At 49.2% G+C, this 17383-nt stretch overlaps 2 non-coding genes across 2 annotated transcripts; one reads left to right on the top strand and one right to left on the bottom strand.

Moving 5' to 3' along the window:
* Positions 1 to 5648: 5648 nt before the first annotated feature.
* TRNAV-CAC lies at positions 5649 to 5721 on the top strand. The gene has a single exon. It is a non-coding gene; the product is annotated as a tRNA-Val (tRNA).
* A 2894-nt stretch (positions 5722 to 8615) lies between these two features.
* Positions 8616 to 8689, bottom strand: TRNAT-AGU. The gene has a single exon. It is a non-coding gene; the product is annotated as a tRNA-Thr (tRNA).
* Between the last annotated feature and the right edge of the window lie 8694 nt (positions 8690 to 17383).

The following is a 17383-nucleotide window of genomic DNA, read 5'->3' as shown; positions in this document are numbered from 1 at the left end:
GCTGAGCAGCTGCTGCTTCCCCAGCGGGGTCTGTGCGGGGGGGAGCCCGGCATTAACCCCTCCGGGCCGGCCGGGGGAGGCGGGAGCTTCTCCGGCTGCAGTGGCGCCAGCTCAGGTAGGGGTTATTGGGGGGTTGCTGGTGGGTTCCTGCTGGAGGGGGAGGGGCAGGAAATACTGAAGAGGTGGCAACTTCTGGGGAGTTAGGGCTGGAGGGGGCAGGGAATACCCTGGGTGAGGAAGGGGAGGGGGACAGAGTGTGACAAACCTGCTGGGGCTTGTTAACATGGGCCTAGATCCTTGGAACAAACACTTGGGTGTTGGGGGAGAAAATTCCCTAATTTGTGAAACAGGAAATAGAGAAACCAACCCCCTGGGCAGGGCGGGGAAAACTGACCAGACTTCCAGTGCTGAATCCAGGGGCTGGTGTGACATGGAAAGGGGGCACCCAGCAGGGAGGTGTAGGGAAGATGTCCCAGCCCCTCACATCCAGCTCCTGGCAGTGGGGAGGGTGTTGGGTTCCCCACCATGGGGTTGTATCAGCCTCTGGCTAGTAGGGGTGTGATGGGTCTGCAGGCAGAGACAAGGAGTCACTCTTTGTTCTCTCACCGTGGTGCCCCCTGGCTGCTCTCAGTGTGGGAATAGGACCCTGCAGACTGTCCTAGAGCGTTCGTTCTAGGCAGCAAGCTGGCTAGACAGGAAAACATCAGACGCTGCTCCCAATGCTACACTCAGTTTTTCAGAAATTAGTCGACTTTATTGCAGAAGAGACCATCAGAGCATCTAATCTGACCCCCTGCATATCACAGGCCTCCTGTATGACACAAGAGCTACTTTTGGGGCAAACACATTCCAGAAAGGCATCTTGTCTTCATTAAATGACATCAGGAGATAGAGAATCCACCACTTTCCTTGGTAGCTTGTTCTTGTGGTGAATCATCCTCGCTGTTGAATCTTTGTGCCTTAGTTGTAATACGAATTTGTCTCTTTTCACCTTCTAGCCATTAGGTCTTCTTATGCCTTTCTCTGCTAGATTAAAGAGCCCTTAAATACCCAATCTTTTCTCTCCATTAAGACACTTCAATGAAGTCACCTTTCAATCTTCTTTTGATAAGCTAATCAGGTTGAGCTCTTTCAATAGCTCACTAGAAGGTATTTTTTCCAGTCCTCAGAACATTAGGTGGCTCTTTGCTGCCCCAGCTCCAATTTCACAACATCTTTTGCAAATGAGGACACCAAAACTGGAGGCAGTATTCCAGTGTCAGTCTCAGTGATGCCGTGTCACCTCCTGTGATGTTATTGACATAATCTGTAACTGTATAGATCACCGTTGCGACCAGTGTTCTATATTTGCAGCCAATATTACAGAGAAGTGCTCGTGTAAGGGGTCTATGGAGAGGTTCTGTTTGGCTGATTATAATGATGCTATCTCTAGATGTGTATCGTTTTTTGTAGTTGACATTATGAATATTGGCTCTATGCTGCCTGTATTTCAAACTTGTGCTCTGCTTCAGGGAATGATACCTTTGTTTAATTGATGAAAACATAAACTAGACACTTAGAGGATTGGAACTGATTTCAGCTGATGGACAGGTTTGCTAGGTTTTTATGCATTTGGACAGTGAAATGTTGAGTGTTCATTCATTTCAAGCATCCTCGTATGGTGGAGCTCCTGAACATAATGGAGAATGGAAATGAAAATGTTTTTTTCTTTGTTCAAAGCCAGGTGCCCTCCTAAAAAAAAAAAAAAAAAAAAGAGGACCACTTGATCTGCAATCAAACACTCTACCACTGAGCTATACCCCCATTACAACAGGAGTATGGAATCGTGATCTCCAGGACTTTGAAGGACAGACCCTGCTTCATCAAGCTCCTTTGCCATTCCCAGAACACAGGTGGTTTTAAAAATGGGGGTTGATTAAACTTCTTAAATGTGGTAAACACCACAGCTTGCACACCCACTGATATAGCTTCTCGCCATGACAGAGCTGCCACCTCCTGGGGAAGTGGATTGACTACACCAACAGGAAAACTCTCCCCCCCTCAGCATGGAGCAGTGGTTCTCAAGCTGTGGGTCAGAACCGCAAAGTGGGTCGTGACTCTGTTTTAACGGGGTCACCAGGGCTGGCATTAGACTTGTTGGGGCCTGGGGCTGAAGCCAAAAGTCTGAGCCCCCCCCCCAGGGCTGAATCCCTCAGGCTTTGCCCTACCCGCACTGGAGCTCAGTCTTTGGCACCCCCCCCCCCCGAGTGGAGGGGCTTGGTCCCTCTTTCCAGGGCTACGTATTAAGTTATTTTGGCAGAAGGAGGTTGCAGTGAAAGGACGTTTGAGAAACCCTGGCATAGAGCATCTCCATTACTGAGCTGCAGCAGCATAGACTCACTGTTTGAAACATTGACCTGGCCTTAGCCTCCGAATGTGTCTAGGCTTGGCTCCCTATGGCACTGTTGTGATCAGACCCTGGAAGTGCAGCCATGGAGACACCACACACCAGCCTTGCCTAGCTGGCAAGGATCAAACCTTCACAGAAAGACACCCATGGTTTTCTAGCCCAGCTACCTAAGGCCTCAGCCACAACCACTTAACAGAGGGGCCTTTCTACACTCTGGTTCTGTTCTCACTGAAGGGTCATTACAAATTGTTTGCTCAGACCAGCTTCCCCAGCACACTCACTGCTGTGCAGCTCTGTAAGTGTGGCCATGGCTGAACAGCAAGAATTCCTGCCCATTTCCCTACTGGCTGGAGCATGAGGAGGGTGTGTTTGTGGTTAATGATGTTGCTGTAGATTGTTCATTCCCTGCCCTGGCAATTCAGACAGTCCCTTTTCCCGTTGTATCACCAGCACCTCTGTGAGTCCAATAACAGAGGCAGGTTTTCTCTGGGCATTGAGATTTTTGAGGGCGTTGGTGGCTCCTTTCTTTCCTCACCCTGGAGTAAACTCAGCTTTTTATTCCACCCTTGATGACTCATGGAATAACAACAGCAGCATGAAGAGGAGAGTGAATATCTCACTGCCAGGGGGAAGGTGGATGCATTCCCTCTGTCTGACCATTGCCATTGCAGGAGAGAAGGTTTCAGTGGAATCAATGCCCTGGCTCAGACAATAGACACAGGGAGTTTTTGCTGTTAATGGATCTGTGCAAAGGAAATCGTGTGTCTGTGTGAAAATGAGGAGGGATATGAAATGCCCACGTGGTGGTGCCTAAGGCAAAAGAACCCTAGAGGATTAGAATAGGATAAGTTCTCAAGCAACACGTTTCTTACTTTGCCCATCTGTTAGGTTTGATTATTATCTATGGAAAGATTTTGCCACTGGGTCGTGTGTTTACACAGAAATTGACATTTACCAACAAATATGTAATTCTGCCTAGTCTGCTGGTGGTGAGTTTAGAGGGACACACTCACTCTTCCCACCCCCATGCCAGGCCTGTGCTCTCCAGAATGTCAACTTCCCACAGAGCTGGGATCCTTCCCTCATCTCCCCGCAGACCACTGCCCCACCCCCACTTCTGGGGTCCCCTCCCAACACTGTCCAACTACCCTGCTGGCAGGATCCCTTCCCATTCCTTTCATTTCCTGCCTCCCCTCTGAGCAAAAGCTCTGCATTGTTCCCACACTGGGAATTGAACCCAGGCCGCCTGGGTGAAAACCAGGAATCCAGATCACGAGACCATATAGGACTTGTATAGTCAATAGCACATTTACACATACACACCCAATAATTGAAAGTAGCCATTCAAAAAAACTTCAGAAACAGACTTCAAAGAGAAATTGCAGAGTTACAATTGATTTGCAAACTTAACACCATTAATTTGAGCTTGAATAAGGACTGGGAGTAGCTGGCTCACGACAAAAGCAATTTTCCCTCTCTTGGTATTGACACCTCCCCATCAATTATGGGGAGAGGACCACATCCACCCTGACTGAATTAGCCTTCAACACTGGTTCTCCCCTTGTACAGTAACTCCCATCACTTCATGTTCCAATCTATATTTATGCCTCTATCTGCAGTTTTAACTCCATGCATCTGAAGAAGTGGGCTTTTTACCCATGAACATTTATGCCCAAATAAATCTGTTAGTCCTTAAGGTGCCACCGGACTCCTCATTGCTTTTAATTCTAAGCTGATCTTAACCCTTTCCGTACCCTTACAAACTCAGATGCTTCTCACCACAGGCTGGCTGGGGGCTTTTCAGCCAGGCTCTCCCCTTTCATCAGCGCTTCAGTTGCTTGGTGTGGGGGTATCTGTAGATGTAGGTGACAGAGAGAGATAAAGCCTGGCAAATGTCTCTCCTTTTATCATGTCCTTTCTTCCCTCATGGCTTTGCACACCCCCCCCGCCTTCAGAGTCAGGTGAGCATCACTGTGTCTCTCCAAGCAAGTCTGAGCAATTCCCCTGGGGTGTCCTCATGCAGGTGAGTCAGTGCATTGTAGCTCCCTTGCTGGACAATGGCTGTCGATGGGTTGTTTGACACCCTGTCCGGGTGTTGGTTACTTTCCTTGCTGTTGCCACTGGGGAGCTAATATTTGGCTGACTCCCCCACCTTGCAGCACAGTGACAACCACACTGCACAATTCTCATAACTTCATATGCATGAATGGTCTACATCTATGGGTAGAGAAGTGACTTTCAGCAGATCATATACTTTCCCTGATACCTTACAAGTCATGCTCTCTATGTAAGATCACGATGATATGAAAATGAGGATTATGGGGGTTACAGCCGCTCCCCCAAAGGTATAGAATGTCACACTGAGATTCTATGTTCATTTGTTCTGTAACAGCATTACAGAGATCCAATGACTGACCAATGGCATTTCCAAGTGCTAAAATAGCAAGCGATGTCGGTCTCTCATTGGCCATCAGCGACTGAAGATGTGGTTTAATGAGCCGGAGCTTCAAGGCGAGGGTGGCTCTGTCCACTGCCTTCCGTTGCGCTGCTGGGCCCCAAGTCCCTGGTGGCCAATATGTGATGCTGGGAGAAGAGAGTGGGGTCCAAGTGATGGCAGGACTTTTGCCACCAGGGTCTAGCTGCCCAACTTCCTCCTGGTACTGCTGGCCCCCCGTCACCTTCAGGTAACCCAGGAACTGAGGCAGGAATAGGGCAAGGAAGCAAGTAAAGCTGAGCAAGGAAGGCAGAAGTGAATCTTGTCTTCATGGGCCACTCGCAATGGGCCGCTCACAATGACGTCCTTTTTCTGTGCCACAACTGACAACAACATCCCAGACAGAAAAGTAATAGGCCAAAAAGAAACCGAGCAGCTGCTGAAGTAGTTCAGTTGGGAGCATGCTAGACTAACAGGCTCTTCTATCCCCCTGTGTGCACGGGTGGGATGTTTTCTGAAAGTGCAGCAGTTCCTTTAACTGCCACGAGTCCCTCATTTCAGGCTATGCAGCAGGAAAAGGCAGCATGGGCTTCTGCACTGAGTTGGCCCACCTGACCTTTCATTCTTCTCTTGCTCTTTGTCAGCAAGCGGAAGAAAAAGAAGCCCTCAAGCTAGAGTCACAAGGGCGACGTAAGGACGACTTCCTGAGTGCCCGCTCCAGTCCTCTGCTCTGCCAGCTGACCTATTGAAGGGCTCTCACCACTTTCTCCAGGTTTGTCCATCGGTCTGTGCCAGGGTGAGCAACAGCTAGGGTGAGCTGTTGGAGTTTCTGTAGCGTAGTGGTTATCACATTTGCCTCACACGCAAAAGGTCTGTGGTTCAAAACCAGGCAGAAACATGCTGTCTCTTGCCAGATCCCCTTGCTGTTCAGGAAGGCCTCCTCCTTCTCCTATTGGCCTATCTGTGGGATAACTCCAACCCCTGCATGACAGAGGGTGCTGACAGCAGTGGAGAAAGCACCTTGGCATCAGTCTGGAGAACCTAGAGGAATTAGGCGTGTCACCTTTTGGAGGCTTGTGGCTTGGCCTCCTCTGCTGTTGGAGGTTGGCCAGTGGAGGCCGGCTCTTCCTGGAAGGCAGGGCAGAAAGTAAGCACATCAGTGCGGCTAAATGGGGTTAGTAGAGCATCATCATTCATTCTGCAAAGCCGGGGGAGGTGCGGTTGGCTGCTGGGAGGCAGAATCCTGTGCCTGCCTGTTGGCTTCCCAGGGGTGGCTCCTTGCAGCCCAGGAGAAGCGGGGTTCTAGGGGGACGGAAAAGCAGCAATGGCGAGGCTGAGTGGGCTCCTTTCTGGCCGACATGGTGGGCTGTGAGGGGTTTGGGAGTTGCCTGTAAGCCATAAGTGGACTTGGTGCAGTGAAAACCGCTGCTCCATTCTGGCTGACCTGGGGGAGCCATTGATGACATGGGAGTGGGGGCAGGGCGCTGGCTGTGAGCAAATGGGATCCAGGAAGCCCCAGCCTGCCCCTCCAGGGGCCCAGTCTTCTTCTCTCCTGCCAGGGGGAGCCCGGCCTAGAGCCTGCCCAGCATGCACTGCAGCTCGAGCATTAAGCCTTCCTGTGTGGCCTGTGCTGGAGCTGACCCTGGACCCCCGTGGGGCACTGTTGGGGGAAATCCCGACTGCAAATAATTCTGGCCACAAGATCAACCCATTCGGTCGAATGGGGCAAGCTGGAGGCCTGGTGCCTTAGTCCGTGGGACCAGCAGGTCAAGCCATTTTCCTGCATGTGGGGGAGGCAGCCGCTGTGGTTCACCCTTCCTGCTCCCTGCGCTGCTGCACCCTAAAATCCCTGTCAGCCGGCAAGATGGGCTGGGAGCCTGGAGAGAGGAGGCAAAGGGGTGGCCCGAGCCCCCTCGGCCACTGCCCCTGCCCCTGCCCCAGGCAGACCACAGAGACCTGATGCCTCCCCAAGTGACACACGGAGATGTGCCAGCAGCGCTAAGGCGGCTCCCTGCCCACTCTGCCCCCTCCCTCCCTGCCACACTGCTCCTGGAAGTGGCTGGCATATCCCTGCAGCCCTGAGTGCAAACGCCACAGCTGACCCGCCCCCGTATCCCACTGCCTAGGAGCCATTGCCAGAGGGGAGTGTGTGCCAGTCACTTTGGGAGCTATGCTGCCCAAGGTAAGCACCTCCACCCCCCGACCACCTCCTGCACCCCTACCCCTGCCCCAGCACAGAAGCTCTCTGTGTCTTGAACAAGCACTTTCAAGGATTGGCCAAGAACTTCTGCTCTGTTTCTGTGAAAGAGACACAAAAAAGGGAGCCCAACGGACAAGTTTAGTTTGCAAGCACAAAGTGGCAGGGCCAAGCCTGGATCTCTCAGTTACTCAGAAGGCTCTTCAGCCAGCTCTTCCCAAAGGCCAGTCTCTAGAGGCTTTTGTGACATGATGTACTTCAAAATAGCTCCCTGTAGCTCACATAGTCATCAGTCATATATGGCTGTGATATGTCCTACAAACCATTCCATGTAAGTTATCATATGAAAAGTCATGATCTGCTGAAATCGGTTATTCTGTCCAAATATGTATAGCATGAGGGTGTGTGAAGTTATGCATTTTGCTGTATGGTTGTTACTGAAATAGGCTATAATTTTGCTAGTGACCCCTGCCGAGGAGGGTGTTCAACAGCCATGAATCAGCAGAGGAATTGTAATTAAGGGATTTCCAATTCAGTGACAGATGCCCAAACACAACACTGTGGGCACCGCTCAAGTCTATGACTCAGTTGCACAAGACCACACCAGGAGGATTCCCCAACCTAGTGACTCAGCAGAGCCCACCCGGACACGTCTGCGCAAGTGTCTTCTAGACACTTGAACTAAGGATATAAAATAGGAGACTGGCATCATGTTTTTGCCTTTCTTCTCCCCAACCTATGCTGGAAGCAGCAGGAATCTGCTGAGAAAATGAAGGTCCCCAACCTATGCTGGAAGCAGCAGGAATCTGCATGAGAAAATGAAGGTCATCTGAGGACAGTAATCCAGGTTTTAGGGGGAATTCTATGTATTAAGGAGGGTAACATCCAGTAGGATGAGAAAATTGCTTGACCTAACTACTGCCTAGTGTAATAAGGTGTAAAGTTTAGATTTTGCTGTGGTCATACATTGCTTAGTGCTCTGCGTTCTGGCCTCAAGAGCAATGGATGCAAGTTGAGTTACGATGACCTTTTCCTTGTCTCCACATTTCTTATGTGCCTCCTTCTGACACTTGTCAGAAAAAACAACTGGTTTCTTTTGCAAGCATTTGCATTGCAAGGCAGAGGCAGTCTTCTCTGTTTCTGCAAAAGATTCACCAAAAGGTGGGAAGAGCAGACACATTTGTTAAGGCACTACTGGGAGCTGCATCCCTAACTCCACTTTACCTGGCAGGTGAGTCACCCAGCTTAGCCACGGTGCGACTCTCTGGGACTTTTCTCCCAACTGCTCCATTTTTCATCAATGACAATCAAAAGGAAGGCGACATGACATGTGTGTGAACATCTCCAGGGAATCACAAGGACGTGTGGCGCAGGCTCTCGTGTTGCAGCAATTGCAGTCGAAGCAACCGCCATGCCAGTGCCAGTCATAGCAGCGTTTTCATCAACTCCAGGTTTGTGATTTGATTGTTTCCAGTGCTTCTCTCCAAAGAAGCCTTTTCCTTAGCAAGCAATGACTTGGATACCAAGGGAGGCCTCTTCTGTTTCCTAGGAAGACACAGGAAAATGTGAGCAGAGGAGACAAAAGCCATACACCAAGGTACCACTGGGAGTTGAACCCAGAATCTCCTGTTTACTAGACAAGTGCTTTAGCCAGCTAAGCCATGGTGCCTACCTGAAGAAAGTATTTGCAACTGTTTCATTTGATGGTTCAAGTCAACACCTGCAAATTCTAAAGTACAGACGTTTCCCATTTCCCTCAAGACTTGCAGACCTTGAGGTGTCTGGCTTTCTGTGCACAGAAAGCCACAGCTGAGTAGACAGAGGGCTTCTAACATGTGCCTCTCCCACCAGTCACTGTGATCATATAATGGTTAATGATCTGTGTTTCAGTCGCAGCAACCTCAGCTCAGTTCTGAGTCATGGTAACCTTTCCTTCAGCTCCAGACTTCTCATTTGCCACTTTCCATGTGTGGTGGGCTGTCTGCCCCAAACAAGCAGAAGAAAGATTAACGCAGCCTTGAAGAGGCTGTGCAGAACCCAGCCTATCAAGAAAGGGCTTATTGGGAGAGCCAATCAGGAGAAGGCTTGCTGGAGCAGCCCATATATAAAGAGCTGCTCAGCACAGCAAGAGTTAGTCACTCCTTGGAGTTTGAGGAGGGAGGATTGGTTACTATGAAGGAAGGAGCCGGGAGGGCACCATGATCAGAGTAGTGCTGGGGTAAGGGGTGCATGAATGACCTCCTGGCTGACTACTGCCAGACTAAGGCCCTGATACAAAGGTGGAGGAAGGTTCTAGGTCTGTTGGGAAATGGTCCAGGGAAACAGATGGCAGGGCTGGAGGTTCACACCTTTTGCCTCAGTAGCCACTGACACAGGTGGCTACACCCTGGACTGCAGCCGGCCACTGAGGCAAGTGTCTGGGTAGAGGACATCCCCCACCCACCCAGCAGGGGGGAGAGAACTGAGTGGGGCACAGCCAGAGGGCTGTGTCCATAAGAGGACACTGAAGTCCTGAGAGCAACATGGGCCCTAATGATAGAACAGATGGTGGCCAGACGCTACTAGATGAAGGCGCACCGGTGAACCAGAGCTAATTGCTAGGATGGTCAGCAGGAGGTGCTGCAGTGAGGCATACCCCATGGCACCAAGACTCAGCCACAAGGAAGGCTCTCTCTGTCTTGAACAAGCACTTGGAAGGATTCTGCTGACAGATCTTTTCTTTTTCTGAAAAGAGATATAAACAAAGGAGCCAACAGACACACTAGGTTCGGCAAGGAAGAACTGTCGGGCCAAGCTAGGCTCTCCTGATTAGTAGGAAGGTTCTTCAGCCAGCTCTTCACAAAGATCACTATCTAGAGACCTTTTAATAGCCACTGCAGATGTTCACCACAAAAGAGATGCCAAAATGGAGTTCTCCACTGCCTGCAGCCATCACACTACCAGGAGTTCTGTGCACAGAGAGGCCCCTGCTGGTGGGAAAAGGCTTTGGTAGAGACTCTTCTGACACCACCCGTTCTCATATAGTGTTTAGCACTCTGTGTTGTGGCTTCAGCATCCACGGATGCCAGTTCAATTGGGGGACATTTTTCCTGTCTCCACATTTGTCTAATGGCTCCTTTCAACACTTGTCACCAAAAAGACCTGTTTCTTTTGCAAGCGATGTACAGCTAGGCAAAGGCAGTCTTCTCCATTTCCTCAAAAGATCACCAAGCTGTGGGGAGAGGAGACACATTCAGCCAAGCTGGATGCTGAATCTCCTCTTTCTTCAGCAGGTGTCTGTGAAGGACATAAATCTACACCGTGTAGAGATCAAGAATAGGACTTTATTACACACCGTGCTGGCAGAGTGGGCTTATTAGGCTCAGAGACACTGTTAATTAATTAATTACAATAGAATATATAGTTTTTCCATGGGCGGGGGAAAGTGACATAGAAAAACCTTAGGGCTTGGCTACACTTGCAAGTTGCAGCGCTGGTAGAGACTTTCCAGCACTGCAATTAGTAACCGTCCACACCTGCAAGGCACATCCAGCGCTGCAACTCCCTGGCTGCAGCGCTGGCTGTACACCTGGCCGGGTTGGGGTGTAGCGATTGCAGCGCTGGTGATCCAGCGCTGCTCATCAAGTGTGGACACACACCAGCGCTTTTATTGGCCTCCAGGGAATAAGGAGATATCCCAGAATGCTTTTAACTAAATTACTCCCTTTGTTTTGTTATGCAGCCTCTCTTTGTTTTGTTGTGAACCTCCGGAGCTCCGTTTCTACCGGAGCTGTTTATCAGCTCCTGTTTGCTGTGATCAATCTGTGAACAATCAAATGAGATCCTCCTCCCTGTTGTGAACGAGCTCTGTGGAGCTCCTCCATTGCCGCTGCTGCTATCTAAAAAACAAACAAAGCTCCTGTTTGCTGTGATCATCTGTACCTGGCTGTAAACAATCAAATAGAGGCAGGCAGGGAAACAGTGGGGAGTCCTGTTGCCTGCAGGCTGTTTGCAATTAAGAGTTAAGACTAAGGGGTCGGAAAAATGTTCTGATTTTTCAAGTCAGGAAGCTAACACACAGTGTTGGCTCCAAAAATCCACTCTCTCTCTCCCCCCGCTCCCTGTCACACTAGACCCCACTCCACCCCCCTCTTTTGAAAAGCACGTTGCGGCCACTTGAATGCTGGGATAGCTGCCCATAATGCATCACTCCCAACAGCGCTGGAAATGCTGCAAATGTGGCCACACACCAGCGCTGGTAGCTGTGAGTGTGGCCACACACCAGCGCTGCTCCTACACAGCTGGATGACCAGCGCTGCAAACTACCAGCGCTGCAAACCGTAAGTGTAGCCAAGCCCTTAGAGTTCTCTCCATAGGGAGGTCCCTGCTACCTTGCTGAGTCACAAGGCGTATCTGCCTTCTCTCAATGGGGCGATTGTACAGCTGATGGTCCTTAATGGGCCATCAAGCAGACTAGACAGAACTGACACCAGCTTGTCTGGGGTGTTCCCCGGAAGCAGAGCACAAGATTGAAATACAAGCAGCATAGAGCCAATATTCATAACGTGAACTACAAAAATGATAGACATCTAGAGATGGCATCCTTATAATCAGCCAATCAGAACCTCTTCATAGACCCCTTGCACGACACCTTTCTACAATATTGGCTGCAAATATAGAACAGTGGTCGCAACGGTGAGCTATACAGTTACAGATTATGTCAATAACGTCACAGGAGGTGACACGGCATCAGTGAGACTGATACTGGAATACTGCCTCCAGTTTTGGTGTCCTCGTTTGAAAAATGTTGTGAAATTGGAGCTGGGGCAGCAAAGAGCCACCAAATGTTCTGAGGGCTGCAGAAAAATCCCTTCTAGTGAGCTACTGAAAGAGCTCAACCTGTTTAGCTGATCAAAAGAAGATTGAAAGGTGACTTCGTTGAAGTGCCATATTGGCGAGAAAATACTGGGTATTAAAGGGCTTTTGAATCTAGCAGAGAAAGGCATAACAAGATCCAATGGCTGGAAGGTGAAAAGAGACAAATTCATATTGCAACTAAGCACAAATATTCAACAGCGAGGATGATTCACCACAGGAACAAGTTACCAAGGGAAGGGTGGATTCTCCATCTCCTGATGTCATTTCATGAAGACTAGATGCCTTTCTGGAATGTGTTTGCCCCAAAAGTAGCTCTTGTGTCATACAGGAGTCCTGTGATATGCAGGGGGTCAGATTAGATGCTCTAATGGTCTCTTCTGGCCATAAAGTCAACTAATTTCTGAAAAACTGAGTGTAGCATTGGGAGCAGCGTCTGATGTTTCCCTGCCTAGCCCACTTGCTGCCTAGAACGAATGCTCCTTGAGTGGGGTGATCCACAGGGACTAGTTGAAACCTGCAAAGTGCCTGGCAGGGGCAGGACATTGGCACAGCAAGGGAGGGGTGTGGCAGTGACATCACAAAGGCTTTTTGCAGGACCTCAGCCTATTGGTCCAAGGTGGTGGGGAGGTGGTGACCTCACAGAGAGATGCTGACATCAGCCAGGCAGGACGGGGGCGAGGGGCCAGGGGAACCTCAGAGACCCCTGTGTCTTTGCTTCAGCAAGTCTCCTTCTCCAGGTCTCTCTTTGAGGACTGAGAGAGTAATCGGGTTCACGGACGTGAGCGCCAGGAGGAACCTCTTTCGAGTTTCCTCCTTCCCTTTTAGTGATTTTACTAGAAAACAGCCGTCCCTGTTTAGAAGGTAAGAGCCTCCTCGAGGGAAGGGGTGTCATGGGGTGTCACAGTTCGGATGCCGGTGCCCCCCCCATGTATGGAAGTTCCCACCCCCTGCTCTGTGTTCACAGGGCCGGAGAGCAGCATTGCACGGCAGTGATTTGCTCCTGGCTGCCGGAGCAGAGCAGCAGGCTCAGCTGCCAGAACTTCCTGGAGCTAGGAAAGGGGAGGGGCCCAGCCTCTGTAGCAGGAATGCAGGGCAGGCGAGTTCACGGCAGGCATTGTGGGATACTGGCGGAGGCCAGTTATGGTGATTTAATGACCAGCAGCATCTACACTGGCACTTTCAGTTTGCTGCAAAAAGCTCTAGGCCTCTCATCGAAGTGGTTTTATTTTGTCACCAAAACAGGGCAGTTTTACCGCCAGACGTGGCATTGCAGTGTGTACACCAGCCACATCAAGCTGCCGACCGAGGGAGCGTTGTGTGTTCTTCACACACCTGAGCACTATATTTCTGCTGAAACAACTTTGTAGTGCAGACCTGGCCAAAGATTCACTCACACACACAGCTTGCAAGGAAAATGTCACCTGCTCCTCTGCTTTGCAGAATCCAAACACAAGGAAAGCTTGTCAGGTCCTGGTGGAGATGGTAGGGAGTCAGGTGTGGGCAGACACTATGGCTTAGCTGGCTAAAGCACCTGCCTTGTAAACAGGTGATCCTGGGTTCCACTCCCAGTGGTGACTTTTGGGGCACCTGCTATTGGCTACTGTCAGAGGACAAGATTCAGAGCTAGATGGGCCTTTGGTCTAGCCTAGTGTGGTTTTTCTCATGGTTTAAGTTACACTCACTGGCACTGGTGATAGAGTTACTGAAAGTTTGGGAGTTAGGCGCTGATAGATCAGTGGTCCAAGCCCCTTGTAGATACCCCCCATCCCTCTAGGACAGGGGCAGGTCTGAGCTCTCACACCAAATGCTCATTGTGGCTGCCAGAACCTGTGAGTGGCTCATTTCATTTGCACCCTGGGTTGAGTCCTGCTTTGTGCACCGTATCTGAGAATGAAAATCCTAAACCACCCTTTGAAATGACGAATGCAGCAGGACGTGTCATTGTCCCTGCCCCAAAGCAGACAGACCAATGGAGAAATGCCGTCGAGTCCAAGGTAATACTTCACTGCGGTTTTACCATTTCCACTTGCTAAACTCCCTCCTATTTGCCCAGCCCAGGTGTCCTCTGCCTCAGCTGCTGCTCCCGGCCTGCTCTAGAGTCAAACATGCAGGGCCCCCAGGGGAACAGAGGCTGGGACAGGGCAGCAGCCTGGGCTGGGCTGGGCAGATGCTGGGAGTTCTCGTTCCCTGAGAACTGGCCTGGCTCCCTTCTCAACAGCAAACAACTCAATTCCACACCCCCTCCCCAGAAAAATCAGCCTGGAGCCAAGGGCAGCAGGGGACGATTCCCTCTAGTTCCCACCGAGGCAGGAGAGAACCCAGGGCCTTTCTAGCAGAGCTTATGGAACCGACGTGGGGAAACCAGCCTTTAATAACAGGCAGTTCACGTTTAAGCTCAGTGTTTTTAACAATTTTTACAACCTTAAATCACCCTTCAATCGCAGTGTCACTATCCATAACATTGCTTCAGCCTTATAGGTTCCCAAGTGCAAAACTAAACATCTCTTCAAACACAAGAGAGTGCAGATCAGTCAGTGTTCAGAGACATCCCACATAAAAGAATCATGTTGTGGTACATATTGGCCTCATCATGTGGCCGTTGCCTTTCCCTCCGCTCTGTTAAAAGGTTTGGTATTTTGCACAGAAACTTTCTTCCCTCAGGAGAGACCTGGGAACCAAGGCTGCCAGACAAACACCTTTAAGAGGAGGCGTAACCTGTCAAAAAATGATCTCCCTCCTTCAGTTCAGTGACAGCCTGAAATGTTACTTATCTCAGCAGAGCTGGAGGATTGAAAGCAGCTACATCAAATCCCTGTGTAGCTAGCAGGAATGAACCCAAACACTCCCTGGTATCTGAAGAAATGTTTAGTTTTACCCTTGGTAAACTAGAAGTCTAAAGGGAAGGAAGGTGGTGCCATAATAAAGAGTGAAACACAAAACAATTATCATAGTTATGCCCATAGTGACTGCAAAATATTTCTATATTCTTATTCTTATCAGTTTATTATTTTCTCTGGCGTCTATACATTGACTATACCTTGACCAAGAAATTTGAATCTTGATAAAATAATCGACTACCCCTGGTTAAGGCAATGGACTTGATACCCACTCGGGTGTCCCTACACAGGTTTAGGTACTAACAACAGTGGCTGCCTTTTAGCCATAGCTTTTAATCAGGGCAATACATTGATCCTGTGAAATAATTTCCCAGCCGGAGTCCACCGCCCACATTCCTTAGGGCATTGGGCCACCATGTGGACGTTTCATTTCCCTCCTCGATTTCACACAGAGACACAATTTTTTTTGCACAGATCCATGAACAGCAAAACCTCCCTGTGTCTCTTGTCTGAGCAAGGGCATTCGATTCCATTGACACCTTCTCTCCTGCAATGGCAATGGTCATGCAGACGGGACGAGGCCACCTTCACCTCTGACAGTGAGATATTGGAACAGCTTTTTCTTTATGCTGCTGTTGTTAGTCCATGAAACATCAGGGATGGATGCAAGGCTGAGCTCACGCACCAACCCCCTGAAACATTTCAGTGCCCCAGAGAAATTCTGACTCCGGCTATTGGCATGATCTGGTGGAGATTCGAATAGGAACGGGACGGTCTGAATTGTCAGTGTGGGGAATGAACAACAATCTATAGCAATGTCGTTAACCACAAACACACTCTAATCATGCTCCAGCCGGAAGGGAAATGGGCAGGAACCCTTGTTGTTCAGCCATGGACACACTTACACTAATGCACAGCCAGGAGTGTGCTGGGGGAGCTGGTCTGAGCAATTTGAAGTGACAATTCAGTGAGAACAGAATCATTGTGTAGTGAAGCACCTATACACCAAGTAGTTGTGGTGGAGTGGTTACGGCGATGGACTAGAAATCCATTGGGGTCTCCCCAGGCAAGTTTGAATCCTGCCAACTATGGAAGCATTAGTGTATTGTCACTGCTCTTGTTGTAGTGCCTAAGCATCCACAGAGCCAGACCTGGTCTCACTCTGAGGCTGTCTATGCTTAAAATGCTGCTGTGACACTGCTACAGCACTGTGGAGTAGACAGTTGCTACAGTGAGTGGAGAGGTTTTCCATCCCTGTAAGAGCTACATTGACAGAACAATCTTTCCTTTCATTTAGCACTATCTAACCATGGCTTAGGGCAGCTTAATTATTACTGATTCCAGGGTTTTTCACACCCTGAAAGACGTACTTCTTAGAGGGTTTATCCCATCACCCTCCCATTCCCTGGTCCTTCTCACATGACCTGAGAACAGCAATAGCCGCAGTTCAAGAGGTGCAAACAATTCAATGTTTATTGGGGTAAACTTCCAGCAAGCAATGATTCCAATTTCCTTCCTCAGTATCGCCCTTCCCAGCTCTGACACCACAGAGGCTTCTCTGTGTCCCTCTTTCTATTCCCCCCTTAGCAAAACATAACTCCAATTCCACTACCCCCATTCTCATTCCCCCGCTTACTTCCTGATTGACTGCAGACTATATAGTAAAACTGGAGTTCTGCTTAGCTATACCTTAACCAATCATTTTACTGAAATGTAACTAACCAATCCTAACATATTGTAACGTGATTATCTAACCAGCTATATCCCACCACCTGAATTGCTTTACACCCAACAAATTAATTATCCAGCAGACAGAAACAATCACAGAACCAGACACAGATTATACAGACAAGCAATAGGAAAGTGGAGACTACAGTGATAGAACAACAAAGAAATGAGGATTTCAGACCCCAGCTATTGATAAGTGAGTTGTTGCCAGACAGGATGCTATCATGGTAGAGATTGTGGATGCTGGTTGCTTAACTGTCTCGCCCCCAGGGCAGGATTTTGAGGGTCTCAGAATGCCAGCACCCATCTTTTGTTCGCTTAAAACGTGAGCAGGGAGATTCCAACACCGCAGAACTCAGGGAACTCCAGGAAACGTGTAACTTTAGGTCCAGGTGAGTGTGCCTAAAAATCAGCTGTGCTGGAGAAGGTCTCTAGGAGTTGAAAGAGATGTGCCATCTTGGCCTCCCTAAATATTAATGAAAACTAGGGTTGATAAGTCACATTATTTGTAGTGTTAGGATTGTGGACTGGTCCAAAGTGCCAGTTTTAAGACTCTTTTTTCCTATCCCTTGGGTGTTCTGGTTTCTGCATAGAGACGTGGTTTCAAATCCCACTCCTGACATGACCATTTTCTTTTATCTGGAGAAAATGGCCTCACTTCAATCTCCTTTGCAACAATAGGACACCATTTGTTTAGCTTTTCTATTCCAATAGTTGTGAGAGAAGTTCCAAAATAGGGGGAAACAGGGCCTTTTCTCTCGACCCATCAATTTTTGTCTTCCTTCATTCCAAGCCATTTTCTCAGATGCATCCGTATTTCCCACACTTTTTTGTTCAGCGTTCTTTGCTTTTATGAAATTTTAGGGTCATCATTTAATTGCCACACAACTGTACTTATGAAGTGAAGTGAAACACAATATTTTTTGGATATTCTTGCAGAA

Source organism: Mauremys mutica, unplaced genomic scaffold (genome assembly GCF_020497125.1).
Source record: "Mauremys mutica isolate MM-2020 ecotype Southern unplaced genomic scaffold, ASM2049712v1 Super-Scaffold_100046, whole genome shotgun sequence".
NCBI lineage: Eukaryota > Metazoa > Chordata > Testudines > Geoemydidae > Mauremys > Mauremys mutica.
Note: the sequence above shows the minus strand (reverse complement) of the source record. Positions and strands in the feature narration are given on the sequence as shown.